The following is a 16,641-nucleotide window of genomic DNA, read 5'->3' as shown; positions in this document are numbered from 1 at the left end:
GAGGGTTAACTGGGTGCGAAAAGGCCATTTAGTCACTAAACGTTGCTAAAGGGCTTATCTCTCACCTATACTTGTGTCTGGGCAACGAGGGGGTTGATGCGGTTCCTTCGTGTGTGTGTGGGCCTGGCACAGGAATTTGAAGGTTGAGATCCCAATACAGGGATGTAAGGAAGCCTGGAGGGGACTGAAAAAGGCTACAGGAAGTGTCCAGTATGCAGAAAGGGGCTATACATTCATTGCCAGGGGGTACTTCACTCCGGACAGACTGCAGCATGTTGGTGGGAGAGCCGAGAATGGGTTTTATTGGAGGGGATGTGGCAGTTCTGGTATGTACATGCATATTTGGTGGAGATGCCGTAAACTGATGTGATACTGGTCGGACACTTTGGATACACTGAATAGTATCACAGGGGCTGCAATGACACTGGACCCAATGATTTGCTTGATGGGGATACTTGGGCAGAATGGAGGGACTAGGCACTGGGTGGACACCCCATTTTTGCCAACCATGCTCCTTATAGCTAAACCCATGATTGCAGCTTTTTGTAATTCGTCAAGAATTCCCTCAACTGATGATTGGTGGGCAGGCATATGGTCTGTGATGGCAGTGGAGAAGGTCACTTACTTTTCAGATAACAAGGTTCAACATTTTTGGGGAGGTGGCACCCACAATAAGGACTTTACATGCCCTTCCGGACTGAGACTTTTGGGGCTGCTCGAACATGTACAGACCTGGTGTAGGATCTCCTCGGCGGACAAGGTGGCACGCTAAATAACTTGAAAGCGCCACTGTGAGTCGTTATGCTTCTTTGCTTTTGTTATGTTGTGTTCTTTTTGTTTAATCTTGTTTACTTGCGCGGGAGGTTCTTGAAAGCTGTCATATGAGCACTGGGTCAGTGTGCACTGTGTCACTTTTATAAATGCCAATAAAAAGATTGCAATACAAACAAACAAAAAACTCCTACTTTAGATCACGACATTACAGCAAGGCCTGCTGCATCACTAGCTTACTATATCTTGTGAAGTACCAGCGAAGATTGTGGTGCCTCAAACCCAAGCCCAATTTAACATTGGGCCTCATTACGAGTTTGGCGGTGCAGAAAAAAGTGGTGGTAATTTTGTCACTCTCATTTTACTACATGTTTGGAGGAACTACCACTGGCGTAAGTACCTAGTGATAATTCCACCGATTTTTGGAGGAAAAGTGGAGGATCTACCTCCAGCTTGATGCTTGAGGTAAATTATTCACTTTATTATTTGGGATTTACACCTCCTACACCACTTGTAATCCTGTGGTAAATCCATGAGACCAAGTGTTGGTAACGGAAATTCCGTTTGGTGGTATCCCTGCGGATTTACTGCAGAGAAACCACCAAACTGGTAATGAAGCCCACGGTCTCTTACCTCACCCTTCCCAGCTTCATCAGGGTTTAGACAAGGCTTGTAGTCTGAGATGATCGCTATTCTATTGCCCAAAGATCAGGATCATGTTAAGCTTTTTGCACCTGGGTTAAACAGAAGGCGACATTGTCCCTGCTCGAGACCTCAGATGGTTTCATCAGTCCCAATTAGTGAGATTACGACTATTTTGAATAAGCAACTGCAACAAATAGTGACTTTCAGTGGGTCAACATACATATGGCCACGTCTCATAATTGCAGAGAACTTTGTACACTGGTTCCCTGTCAATGTTAGGATTACATGTATGATTTTTGTCCCATTCATTAGGCCACTTATGTTAAGGCATCATAGGATATCAAGAACAAAATGGTGCACTGTATACTGGGGGAAATATACAAATACACCCCTGATCCAGCACTGGGAGCTGATCACTACATTCATTTTATACCCAATATAATGTGGCAAACAGGTCCAGCCGAGATCAGCTTATCATGGGTCCCTGTCAGGTAGTATAAATTGTATATGAGGGGTGGGCACCACTTCAATGCTTGAATTGTAGCTCAACGTTAACTTTTGGTGTATTGGAGCACACCTCGAGGCCTTGGCACAAGGTAAAAAACCGATCAAAAAGAAGAATCAGAACCTAATCTGATCCCAGGTATACTCATTTCCAGCTCTCTTACTAGGAGTTGCTTAAATCGTAAGTATCTTCTGTAGTATTCACATCATTCTTGAGAATTGAACACAAATTCCCATTTTACTTAAAATCATGAAGATTTTTATCTTCTGCTTTGTTTGTGAGGCTTAGGCATTCCTTAATTGCATAGTGCCAATAGAATATTTTGCCAATGCATTTCGGACATGTGTCCGTCTTCAGGGCACTTAGGCACTATATATTATAACATTTTCATCAAGCAAAAGTGGATTTATAACATCATAAATCAAGCAGTTCACATGTTGTCCCAGAGGTAAGTCACAATTTGATAACATTGCCCCATGTTTAGTCATTATTAATACATTTGGCCAAAACAGTATTCAAAAAGACATACAATATATTTAGTGACATACCATATCATTGGATATTCAAATTGTCCACATATAAAAGAGAAGAACGGCAAATATAAATAAAAATGAAAATAAAAAGTCAATTAGCTCAGTGTTAGAGTAAAAAACACACACACTAAGGTTTCGATCTATTTCATAATGTCTGTACCTGTATTTCAAAGGGCACTGCCTGTGTCCTCCGTATTGTGTCAATGTAAAACCTCTGTGTGCTGTAATCGCCATGGCAACCTGTATGTTAAACACATTGATGTAACTATAATGTGTTAACTTAAAACGTGTGTTCCTGATCAGCTCCATTAACTCGGCTGTCCCCCTCTACATACTCTGTGATGACTCTCCAGTAGGAGCAAACCTGCATGTGTGTGTTTGGGTTGAAAGTAGAGGTCTTTATAGTACGTAATGTTGGTATAAACGAGTGAAGATGAAAACGCACACAGGCACCCACCCACCGGAATTACTACGCATTATATAATGGGGTTGTAAAATGCTTTTGTTGAGGCCCATGCGCTTCTAGATGATTCCCTGCACAATTAGCTGAGGGCCTGGTGTTTTTTCTTCACAATTTACTTATTGCCAGTAAACAACTTTGACTGTGTTTGCTTGCCTTTTGTTGTAGCCTATCCAGTTTCCCCTTTAACCAGATAGTGGTCCAGACACTTACTGAGGTCATCAGTTTATGGGACCTCTTCAGCGACAATACCCATTGCACAAGAATCATCAAGGTGGTGCTGTACGTGAGTCGCTTCATGGAGTCAGTCTGAATATTGTCCATTGGGGTTTCATTTATTAACAGAGCGGGATGCAGGTTGTGTGTACCTGCGTCTTTATCATGAGGGGAGGAGTTCCCGCCTTAGATAAGGGTTTGGGAGTCAGTGGAATCAAGGCTGCGGGTGTCATCACTGGGTGACATGGACGAGCCTGCTGTCAGTAGAGATCTGGAGGTTGGGCAGCAGGAGGCACGTGCACACATCGTTACACTGACGGGCTGGGCAGCAAGGTAATGATGAAGCTCATCAGTAAATCAAAGAAAACCGAGGATTGGGCTCTGACGCAGATACTGTGACATCTAGAAATTCGCTGATTTGTTCCTTCCATGCAATGCGTTAATAATCCGTTTACAAATTGAAATTCACAAGATTCATTATTGCACAGCCACATGTATTACTGCATAGCCAGGTTAGGTTTTCATGCAGTAGCACTACAGTTCCAATTGCATTCATGCCACACCACTGGATTTAGTGCTGCATAGCCAGCCTCTGTTGCATAGGCAAACGTATTGTTGCATATCCACATGAACTCGTTCACTTCAGTAGGTCTATCGCTGCACACACAGGTTTGTCAGTCATTATTGTTGCATGCTCAAATTATTTTTTTCATAACACTAGAGTAATGGTTTCATAGCCAGATTTCTGGTCAATTAACCTTCATATGCAGTTCGATTGAGTGCTGCAAAAACAGATTTATTGTTGCACAATTGGATTATTGTTCATACCACACGGTTAACTCTTATTTAGCCAGATTTAGTTCCCCATGGCCAAACCCACTGCTGCATAACCCGATAAGCTTTCCACGTCACTAGTTTTGTGGCATAGCAGGATTCTGCTGCATAACAAAATGTACTGCTAGCTTAACTGTTGTATTGCCACATTTTCTGCTGTTTGGCCACTTTAATCTCTTGACACGATAGGTCTAGTACTGCCTAGCAAGACAGGTTGTTGCACTAGATTGATTACTTCACTGCTGGACTAACTCAGCACCGATAGGTCAGTTATTGCCCAATTTTACAATCGTCCGTGATTTTGTTATATTAACTTTGTGTTAAACGTCAATGTCAACTTTGACACTTCTATATCAATACCACATCTACCATCCCTGTGTTTCTTAGTTGCTCACTTTGCTAACACTCCATCGCCGGGCACCCAGCCTTGCTTCTGCTACTGCCGGGCTAGATTTTCTTATGCTGTATGTCACCCAAAAATACCTTGCAAACTACAAGGTTAAGGTGTCGTGTCTGACTGATTTTTGTACTTCTAGACTGATTTACACTGCTTGAGAATTTTCCACCCAACTATGCTTGGGTCCCCAATAGCACAGTAGTAATGTTTTTCACCGATAGAGTAAGTTGGCTTTGCATAGTTTGACTAACCCCTGCCCAAACTATACCTGCTCCTGCTCTAAAATGAGTGAACAGTCGGATTAACCGGGCACTGCAAACCTTGCTTCACTCCTCTGACACCACTTTATCTTTTGACTTATCAGTCTTCTTGTTCGTCTATGCTCTCTGAGATCCCAACATTGCCACTTGCCCAACTGTCATGCCACAACACTATGACCACAAAAGTGATGGGTGGAAGGGTGGAAGGTTTTGAATTAATTTGAACCACTGGCATTGCTCTGGGCAACCTTCCACACCATCGTTTTTTAGCCCGTCTGCGCCATTGCAAAAGGGGTCCAGCCATACGCAAATCAGTCAGCTGCCGCCACCAATGGTAGCAGCCCAGCCTGAACTGCTAGGCCAGGTCCCCTCTGCACGGAAACACAAGCAACCCCAGACATGTTTCGGCCTTGTTGGGCCTCCTCAGTGAGGTGCAGCTTGGTTCCCTATGGCGCAGCGAGCAAGGGACCCACGTCTGGACATACCCTCTCTCACATAGTGAGACAAACTGTGACCACAAAAGTGATGGGTGGAAGGTTTTGAATGAATCTGTACCACTGGAATTGCTCTGGGCAACCTTCCACACCATCGTTTTTTAGCCCGTCTGCGCCATTGCAAAAGGGGTCCAGCCATACGCAAATCAGTCAGCTGCCGCCACCAATGGTAGCAGCCCAGCCCGAACTGCTAGGCCAGGTCCCCTCTGCACAGAAACACAAGCAACCCCAGACATGTTTCGGCCTTGTTGGGCCGCCTCAGTGAGGCACAGCTTGGTTCCCTATGGCAATCCCAAATCCGGACTCAACTTAGTGGCTTCTTCTGCAATGAGAACTTCACCCTTTTCTCCCTTGTCCTCATACCCTGGCAGTTCCCTTAACCACCCTCTTCACCATCTTCACAGAAGCACCAGTGCTGGCAAAATCTTGCAAAGGACCCCCAAAGGTAAGCAAACCATGGTACTAGATCAAACCGGACCTCCTCTAAAGCATCACATCCTCCAAACCCAATCATGCAACCAAAAACCAGACTGGTACATTGAACGACCAATTCAGTGACACCTACAACTGGCTAACTACCATCCTGAAAGCATACCACCAAAAAGCCATTTAACATTTTTGGAAAAAAAAGTCCCCATATTGCTTACTCACAAGCTGAATCACATCAAAATAGAAAACGGAAAGCTCAAGAAAATCTAAAGAGGATAATGCCTTTGTACTGACAAATTGACCTACGATCGGCAGCTGCTCTTCTACAGAGTGGAAACTGTTAAAGCAAGCAAAGCCCATTAATCACATCCAATCAGCACAACTGGGCCAGAAGGCAGTTTCTACAATCGCCCCAAACATTTTTTTTTAAACTTAATCTGCACCATTACTCCAATACACACATATGCAAGATCCATTAGCCGCCGTTGCGAACCACTTCAGCAACAAAATTCTAAATTTCTAAGACCACCTGGACAAAAAAGGACAAACTGAACCATACCCAACTAGGGAAAGATTACCAACAGAACCTCCTACCCGGACAGTGTCAGCCTTTTGTCCAGGACTTCCTCTTCATGATCAACTCCAGTAACCCAGCAGGCTTTCTAGAAGACGATTGTTTCCCAACAGCTACAGAACAACCAAGCAACCTGGGCTAACTTCTGCCTTTCTAGTACTGCTCAATGCTGCAATCACGCAAGGGACAGTCCCTCTTACCTTCAAAACTGAGTTTGTCAAACCTCTCCTTAAAAAACCCACAGCTGACCCTTAGGACCCAGCAAACCATTGTTCACTCTACAACAGACCTTATATTTCCAGCATCCTTAAAATTGATCTTCCAGCTGCCCCGGCACTACATCAAAAACAGCCTTTTCCATGAGAAGAAGATTAAGACCAAGAAAGGAACATAAACCACACTATGCATGCTGTGGAACATGTTGAAGCACAATGCTGATACCGACACACCCAGCGTACTTATCCTAAAGGATGTATTTGCCATCTGTTAGGCAGAATCCTATGCAGTGCCCTTAGGGACCACTGCACAGAGTTAAGACTACAAGTGGTAATACAAGTTCAGCTTTGGTACACTCCCGTACTACACAGAAAGAGTGGTAGCAGTGACTGAGCAGCCAGACTTATCTCAAGAGCAAATGAGCAGTAGTAGAGATTACACAAAGGACTACAATTACTGTGATTCAAGCAAACACTGACTGAAGGTTTTTGGTTAAAAAATATAAGTACATTTATTTTTAAACCATCTGTTCACAAAACACTTCACTTTTAGTAAAATAAAACCACACTTCAAATACACTACACACAACCAATTCCCCTTGTGCAGAACAATTCACGGTAAGTACCTTAGGATTTGACAGACCGGTGTTATGAAACAAAGACGTTACCGGGAGTACATATGCAATCACTTTTTGACAGTAATGACAGTTCGCTCTTACTAAAGATACACGTACCCGCGGGAAGACATGTAACCGTAGACAAACACACTTAGCACATCAATTAACACAAGAGAGTTGGGGATAAAAATCATAGGGAATACTTTTGTCAAGGCAGAGAAAATCAGAGGGCACCTTCTAACACGAAGATAAAAGTCAATAGGCCTGCGCCAGTGTCAAGTGGAACAGGGTCCCTGTTGCCGAGGATCACACAGTTAGAGCAGTTCACGATTCAAGGTTGCCAGGAGTACTTAGATATTGTCATAAGAGGAGGCAAAAGTTATAAGATGGAAGGAAGAAAAGGATAAGCCTTTGGTGAGGATGAGGGGTTCACCCCAATTCCTCAAAGTCGGACACAGTACCTTATTCGCTGAAGAACGCTGGTGCCACAGCCGTTGTTCCTGGTAGTTTCTTGCAGACTCACGGTTCCTGGAGCTTCAGTCGTGGAGACAAGAAGGAGGACGCCTGGAGTGATCTACACTACCCAGGGATGAAACCAGCAGCAGCGATGGTGAATAAAAGGTGTGCTCCTTTAAAACTGGAGAGGCTCTTCAGAGGGCTATACGGACCACTACAGCAGTGTGCAGCGATTTCGACCATGAAGAGGAACCTCTGGCTTTGGAAGATGAGCTGGTTGACCCCACCAGGCTCAAGGGAAGAAGACTCCGGACTGGATCTTCTCTGGTCGTTGAAGGGTAGACAGCTCAGGACTGCAGCAGGGCTTCACCGGGATTCGGGAGTGCAGCAGCCGTCTTCTTCTCCACTTCGCTTCGGTTCCTTGCATTTCCAGTGGCGACTCTGACTTCCAGCCTAAGAGTCCTGCCTTTTATGCGAAAATCCCCCATTCACACAGCCTGGCTGTCAATCACTCAGCAGGGGGGTTGTCGGGCCCGGACAACCACCTCAGCCAATCAATACAAAGTGTGACTTGGGTCTCCGAGGAAACCCTATGCAGGGGAGGACTACACCCCTCCCTCACATTCAGCCCACCTAGACACCCATGCGCCAAAGGAGGGCTTCTTCGTACAAGCCTGCCAAAAGAATCTGAACAAAGAAGGCAAACCTGGTTTGCCACGCAAAGTAAAACACAAGAAGGACTTTAACAAAAAGAAATGGTGACTAAACCCGACCGGAGCGGAAATAAAAAGTATTTGGGCAAGCGGGTTTATGTTCGAGGCTAATACAATAGCCTGGAAACAGTACCACGTTTATATAGTATAATCGCCGTAGAAAAGTTAGTGTACAAATCACTGCCACCAGCCAAGTCTAAATGTTAAAAGAGCAAAACAAAGCTCAGAGAGGCACAGACAAAAAGGGGTAGGAATTAACCCTTTCCAATACTTCATGTAAGATGGGGTGTACTGGATCTGTAGTTTTAAAGTGACTATATAAAGTTAATGGCAACTTTACATGTTTCTGGGGGACAGTAGTCCGCCCCAGAAAAATGGAGTCAGTGGGAAGTCTAAAAGACAACCCTGTGTCACTGACCTGAAGGTGCTGTGTAACACACACAAAAAAAAGTGGGGCTCATGGAGTGGTGTGCTCCAGAGCCCAAGATCACACAAACAGTAGAAATACACATGGCAAAACGCATGTAAGAGTGGGAAAAAGGCTCACTCTTACCAGGTGAAAAAAAATAAACCCCCAAAATCCAGCAAAGCTGTTGAGGGACTCACTAGGTGAGGGAAATTAGCCATAAATTAGAATTCTCCCTAACACTCCCCCCCCCCCCCCGGCTAAGGGACAGGAGGATTTAATCCACTCCTGGATGGATCTCATACCTCTAGTCGGTTATAAACATCCTAGAGAGACCATCAGCATTTTGTTGGTGACATCCTGCTCTGTGCTCAATGGTAAAATCAAACCCTTGCAGGCAGATTGACCATCTCAGTAGTTTAGGGTTTTCACCTTTCATTTGCATCAGCCATCTCCAGGGTTGGTGGTCAGTCTGAATAACAATAGTAGATCCACACAAGAATGGTCTAAACTACTTCAGTGACCACACAATAGCAAAACATTCACGTTCTATTGTTGACCACCTTGTCTCAGGATCCTTTGACTTCCTGCTGATGAAACAAATGGGATGTTCCCTGCCTTTCTCATGCAGTTGACTAAGGACTGCACCTATACCTGCATTAGAAGCATCAGTTTGTACAATAAAGGGTTGGTGGTAGTCAGGAGCTCTTAGGACTGGAGCTAGACAAAGGGCTTTCTTCAGGCCTTCAAAGGCTTGAGTACACTCCTCATTCCATCTAACCTTTTTAGGGAATTTTGGAGAGGAAATCACATTCAAGGGAGAAGCTATGGTCCCATAGTTCTCTATGAAGTTCCTGTAATACCCAGTGAGATCTAAGAAGGCTCTCACTTGGGTTTCAGTAGTAGGGGTGGCCCAGTTCTGTACAGCTTGTACTTTGCTAAGCAATGGCCTTATCTCACCCCTCCTACCTCATGTCCAAGATAGACCACTTTACTCTGACCAATCTGACATTTGCTTTTTTTACGGTCAGATGGGCCTGTTCAAGAGCCTGCAAAACATATCCTTGGTGATCAATATGTTCTTTCCATGTAGGGCTGAACACTGCAATGTCATCCATGTATGCCATGCAGAAGTCCTCCATCCCATTCGGAACTTGATTGACCATCCACTGAAATGTAACCGGTGCATCCTTTAGTCCAAAAGGCATTACCTTAAATTGGTAGAGGCCTGCTGGGGTGGAGAATGCAGTTTTCTCCCTGGCATGGTCTGTCAGGGCTATTTGCCAATAGCCTGACGTTAGGTCAAATGTGCTGAGGTACTTGGCTGCACCAAATTTATCCACCAGCTCATCTGTCCCAGGTAAAGGATGGGCATCAGTCTTTGTGACTGTATTTAGAGCTCTATAGTCCACACAGAATCTCATCTCCTTGGATCCTGCCTTTGGTACAAGCACAACTGGGCTAGAGCATGGACAAGTAGAGGGCTCTATTACCCCGAGATCAAGCATCTTGTTGACCTCATTCCTTAAATGGCTTCTTACATTGTCTGACGATCTGTACCCCCTGCTTTTCACAGGCAAACAGTCACCAGTGAGGATATCATGCTGGCCCCAAGGGGTCAAACCTGGTGAAAGTGAGAACAGGGAGGCAAACTGATTTAACAGTAACTTGCACTCATCCTGCTGGTCAGAAGTAAGACTGGAAGAGAGATTAACTCCTTCCACTTGCTCATCTAAAGGTAAGCCTCTGAGGAGGTCAGGCAGAGGTTTACTCTCCTCCTCCTCTTGAGCTGAATCTAGAATCAAAGCTCTCATGTCAGGTCTAGCGACATAAGCCTTTAAACAGTTGGTGTGAAAGACTCTGGGAGTCTCCTTAGGATTGCCTAAGTCCACCAGATAGTTCACCTCTCCAAGTTTACCCACAACCTTGAAGGGTCCTATCCATTTGTCCTGCAAGGCCCTCTGGCCTGTGGGCACCATAAAAAGAACAAGCTGGTCTTGAGTAAACTCAACCATGTTAGCCTTCTGGTCATGCCAATGCTTGACCAGAGCTTGACCAGCTCTCAAGTTATCACTTGCCTCTGCCATCATGTCTGACATTTTCCTCCGGAGACCTATCACATAGTCAGTCACTTTGACTGGCTTGGCGGAAGGAGCACTCTCTAACCCCTCCTTAATCAGGGCCAATGGACCTCTGACTGAATGGCCATAGAGAAGTTCAAAGGGACTGTAACCTACTCCCTCCTGGGGGACTTCTCTATATGCAAAGAGAAGGCATGGCAGTAGAAGGTCCCACTTTCTTTTAAGGGGTTCTTCTAAAGCACCTATCATGCTCTTCATAGTTCTGGTAAACCTCTCCATCAGTCCATTTGTTTGTGGATGGTAGGCAGTAGAGAACTTGTAAGTGACTCCACAGGTTTTCCATATGGCTTGCATGTAGTGGGACATACATTTTGATCCCCTGTCAGATATCACTTCCTTAGGAAAACCTACCCTGGTAAAAATACCAAGTAGGGCCTTAGCCACAGCCTAAGCCGTAACAGCATAGGTATTGCTTCAGGATACCTAGTAGCATGGTCTACTACAACCAGGATAAACCTGTTACCTGAAGATGTGGGAGGGTCTAGAGGACCAACAATGCCAACCCCAACCCTCTCAAAAGGGACTCCCACTACTGGGAGAGGCACCAAGGGTGCCACATTCTTGGCTTCACTCTTGCCAGAGGTTTGGCAAGTGTGACAGCTCCTACAGAATTTGCCTACTTCTGAACCCATCTTAGGCCAGTAAAAGTATAGAGGGAGCCTTTCCTTGGTCTTCTTAAAACTTAAGTGACCAGCCAAAGGTATCTTGTGGGCTAACTGTAGGAACTGGATTCGGTTCTCTAGAGGTACTACAAGTCTCTTGCAGTCCCCAGGGGTTCACTCAGTTGGTTCACTGTAGAAGATGTCATCTACCCAGTGCAACCTATACTTCTCAGGCTCTTCCCCATCGAGCTGAGAAGCTGCCTGTAGGCGAAGGCCCTCAAGAGTAGGACACTCTCTTTGTCCTCTGCTGAAGTCTGCCCTGTTGGGTCCACTTTCTGCCAGTAAAGACTGCAGCTGAGGATGGTCAACAGGGTCAAGATCTCCAACCAGAGTAGGATCTTCTTCTAGATCTGATTCCTCAGTATCTAGTTGAACCAAACAGGGTTGAACCTCACACTCAGCCTCAGCTGGTGGAGGAGTCACTGGTGTGACTTTGGACAGTCTTGGTGATGTCCTTGTAGGCACAGGAGTGCTTGCTGGTTTCTTGCTGGTAGACTTGGGTTTACCCTTTGTCTCATTTTTACTTGCAATAGCAGTAAGTAAGTCCTGTGGACTTGGGATGATAGTTTCTTCTATCAAATCCCCAGGAGAGCCTCTCAAGTTTCTCTCCCTAGCAGACCTTATGAGCTCCTGCTTCCTTTTACTGGGAGGTCTGGGGGTACTAGACACAACTCCAAGAGTTTTCAGGTCATTACCAAACAGCACTCTCCCTGGTACGTCACTTTGCACACTAACAGGTATTCTGACAGTCATGTCATTACACTGGATGAGAGCTGGTAACTGGGGAACCATTTGCACAGGCCTACAGCTAACTTGGTTAGGTGTTTGGGTGCTTTAGCAACATCCTCCGCCTTGAAAAAAAATCATCAACCAGTTATGCTGGCTCCAGTGTCTCTGATGGCAGGTGTCTCCTGACTATTCACAAGAACCCTATCTTTATAATACTCTTTAGTATTATCTGGGATTGAGTTATAGACATCTATGTCTGTTGTTCCCAGAGACCCAAGGACACTAAAGAAACACTAGCTGAGCCTCTCATGGGCTCATCAGCTAGTAACTGAAAGTTTCCACTGGCAATAGGTACTTCTTCCACCTGGGAGAAGGCTAAGGAGACAGTGTGGACCCATGAAGGTTTACCTTTACATCTGTGATCCCCTTTCACATGGTCAGGTGACCCACAAACAAAACATTTCCCAAATGCTTTATTGAATGGGGAATTGTTCTGACATCCATCTGGTTTGGCACCAGATGTTACACTAGCCTGATTCGGTTTCCCTTGTGGCTTACACTGGTTATGTTTGGAGCCCTCTTTTGGATTGGAATTAATGGAATTCTCCTTGTTATCTTTCTTTGGCTACTTTCCCTCATCCTTCTTCTGTGTTGCCTCAGAATCCTTGTGAGTAGCCCTGTTAGCAACCCACAGGTCAGCAGCCTTAGCTAACTTCTTAGGATCTATCTCCTTTGAATCAGCCAAGTGCTGTCTAAGCTCAGGAGAGCAGGCATCATAAATAGACTCCAACATAAAAAGATTCCTCAAACCTTCATAAGTGTTCACTTTGTAACCCTTAACCAAACCATCTAAGTTTTACAAACATTCACACACCCAGGTAGCCAAGGGGGTACCATCATGCTTTTTGGGGGTCCTAACTCTCTTAAGGTACTGGGAAGGGGTCTTCGCAAATCTAGCTATTAAAACTAGCTTCACACACTCATAATCCTGCTTATCCTCCTCCCCCAACTCCATTACAACATCACTTGCAACAGGGGGAAGCCTAGAGAAAAGCCAAGGAATCAACAGATTCCCTGTGATACCCTGAAACCCATGATTATACTCAAACATTGCTAACAAATCCAAAACATCAAGTTTACTCTTACATACCAATCATTTCCTTTGGCATACAGAGGGTCTCTTAGGGCAGGAAGACCTAGTGGATTCTGGGAGAGAAGCATTTTCCAAAGACAATTTCTTCATCTCTAAAGCATGAGCCATCTCCGTTTTCCTGAGCCTTAACTCTTGATGTTTCATGGCAGTTTGTGCCTCAATACGTTTAACTTCCAATTCAAGTCTCATTTTCTCCAGGGCAATACATTCAGACGTGAGTGTAGGACCTGTGGGGGTCCCTGTGGACAGAGGTTGTGGTTTCTGAGCAGGTAAAGGAGTGGTAGGATCTCCTAACAAAGATTCCTCTACTTCTTCTAAACGAACACTCGCAGAAACATCATTATCCACATTTGCTGAAGTGGTAGGCCCTTCTGACCCACTCTACAAACTTGGTTTTCCCAATAACTTAGCAACCAGTTCAGATTTCTTTCCTTTACCAGAGAGTCTCTGTTCTTTACACTTGGTTCTCAAAACCTCAGCAGTGTAGTTTAAGAGATTCGCATCACTGTAGTTTTCCATATTTGACATGATTTTTCAGTTATTAGACTGTAGTGGTTTTTAGCCTTGTGGTTAGTTGACCAAGTTAATAGCAGCACTCTAAGTGTAATCACTATACTTAAAAATCCCACCGCTGTATACCAGTGTTAGGCAGAATCCTATGCAGTGCCCTTAGGGATTCCTGCCCCTCATGTCCCCAGCCCTCTAAGATGTCAGGCTGGAGCCAGGCCACGATCACCTACATGGCCCTCAAGGGCCTCTCCATCCCTCCAAAGACCCACTTGGAGTCAGACTTGGCGCTTGTGGCACCAGACTCACTCACTCCCATGGGACAAGATGGATGCCCCCACATATTTCGGTTCCCAGAACTGCATGTGCACTCTAGTCTTTTGGGTGTGGTTCAGCCCAGAGACACCTGGGATACCCAGAGACTATTTAAGCCACGCCCAGGCTGAGAAACATGCTTTGTGTTTTCTGCACCTGCAGCGTGACACTCACCGTGTTCGGATCGGTCTCCAGTAGGCCTGCATCTTTCTTCTGTGCTCAGCTCCTGCAAGAACAAGAACAGCGTTAGGAACAGCCTTACCTTGCGGCGCTTCGGCCCATCATTCATCGCTTCTTCTGTTTTGCAGGCATCTTCGGCGGTGTCATTCCCATCCCGCCACGCTGCTTCCTAAGGAAAAGGGAAAAGAACAGAAAAAAGGCATTAGTAAGCATTCAGCAAATCTTCGCTTATTTTTAAAGACTGTACAAGCTTCAGACGCTTACCTGAATCCCAGCCGCTCTGAGGGAACTCTGTCTCCGGAACTTCTTATCCTTCTGCAATAGGGAAAAGACAGTCCAGGTTAGCGTGGAAACATCTAGAGGCGCTGCATACCACGCTTACTCACCGCATTTCTTCTTCATAACCGGCATCCACGCTGAAAACGTCGCGGCACCTAAAAGACACAGAAAAATAACTCAGTTGAATACAAATGCGAAAGGGTCGCATCGCACATCGCGCTCTCACTCACCTTCAGCGCTACTCATCTCAGCAGCACGTCGCCATCCCAGGACGCCGGCCATCATCTAAGGAAGGAAAGGAACGAAGTTAGAGAACTGTTCAAAAGACTCATTATACTTACCTGTCGGACTCTTGCCAGTGAAGTAACTAGGCAGCAACGAGCCTGCATCAATCAACGGGCCCCTGCGCTGAAAGAAGGACGGAGAGCACACTTTCTAAGAAAACAAGGTGAGCTGTGGATCAAAGGGAAGGGTTGGACCCCGGGGAAGAAGGGGTTCAAGCACACAGAGACAATAGGGAGTTAAACTCTACCAATCCTTGTTTCAGGCCCAGTCTTCAGTCGAGTAGACTCCAGGGAAGGGTTTGAGGTCGTAAGAGGTCGGAACAGGCTGAGCGATGTCCCCGTGGATACCAGGTGACCGTTACAGAACACAAAGCCTCACATCAAAATCCAACTGGGCGTCATGGAAACGTCAGAAACTGACCAGTTAGCCCACATGTTGGGGCAGCTATGTTCTGAAGTACATGCAGCCAGGCAGGAGACCAACACCCTGAGGAGAGAGCTGATAGTAGCCAAAGAACGCACTGATGATTTAAGCAACTTCTCCAGTCACAAGCAGGGCATGCACCATTGCCGGGAAGCGTACCCTCGATGCCAGCACCATCAGCCAATCCCGTTCAGATAACCCTTCCTGGGGCAGTTCCCTTGGCTCCGCCCAAACGATTTACGGGGGATCCCAAGGGTTTGCAAGGTTCATGTGCCAGTGCCGCCTGCACTGCCTTTGTAGACCAGGGGCCTTTCCGAATAACCAATCACGGGTCGCTTTTGTGCTATCCTACCTGAGTGGTAGTGCCGCGGACTGGTCTGTACCCTTTGTGGCCCAAGACGATCCTTTGCTGCATGACTTCAGGGGCTTTCAGCAGGAGATGGAAAAGCTGTTCGCCCGTCGTACTCATGGGCAGGCATTAGACAACGAACTTCTGTCCCTACACCAAGGGAATAAAGACCTATTAACATACATAGCCACGTTCAATAGACTCGTAGTTGAAGCAGAATGGCCAGTGGAGAAGAGAACCACGTTATTTCATTGGGGGTTGCTGGGGGAGCTCAGGGATGTAAAGTAGTGAACCCCCCGAAAGTTTGCTCAAAATTCATTGACCTTGTTGTTCAACTGGATCATAGGTTGCAGGACCGAAGAGCAGATCAAACCAGATCGGACCCTCGCCCTATGTATGTGCGTTCAAAGGACAATATTGCCCGCACAACGGAAGGTTCAGGAGAGCCAATGCAAATCGGGGGGTCAGATCCCCCTTGACTAAAGCGGAAAGGGATAAAAGGAGACAGCAGCAGTTATGTCTGTACTGTGGAAGGTCAGGTAATTTCCTTAAAAAGTGCCCTGTGAAGCCACCGAGGAGGACGGTAGGGGCCACGGACAAGCAAGATACCATCAAGGAATCGGAAAACTCCCCAGCCCGGCAAGTGTAGGGGTCCACTTGTCGAGCGAACAAAGTGAACCACAGACCTCCCATTTTGCACTATCTGTGGTCTTGATTAATCACCAACAACCATCTTGGATGCACGCAGTAAGAGCGTACATTGACAGTGGAGCCGTTGGGAATTACATCGACCAGGATCTTGCGGCAAAGATGGGGCTTCCGTTACACCCTAAATCAACCACCGGCACTGTTACCACTGTCGACGGCACGGAAATAGCTTCTGGTCCAGTATCCCAATGCACTGCAGCTTTAACCCTTCTGTGCCAGGATGGACACCAAGAATCTATCGTTTTCGACCTCATTAAGGCACCACAGTTCCGGTTGATTTTGGGAATGCCATGGTTGGTAGCTCACAATCCTCGAATCGATTGGTGAGCAAAAGAATTGGCCGAGACTTGCGCCGACACATGTTATCGCCAAGAGAAACAACCAA

The sequence above is a fragment of the Ambystoma mexicanum genome, chromosome 12, assembly GCF_040938575.1.
Source record: "Ambystoma mexicanum isolate Mex_15411 chromosome 12, UKY_AmexF1_1, whole genome shotgun sequence".
Taxonomy (NCBI): domain Eukaryota; kingdom Metazoa; phylum Chordata; class Amphibia; order Caudata; family Ambystomatidae; genus Ambystoma; species Ambystoma mexicanum.
Note: the sequence above shows the minus strand (reverse complement) of the source record.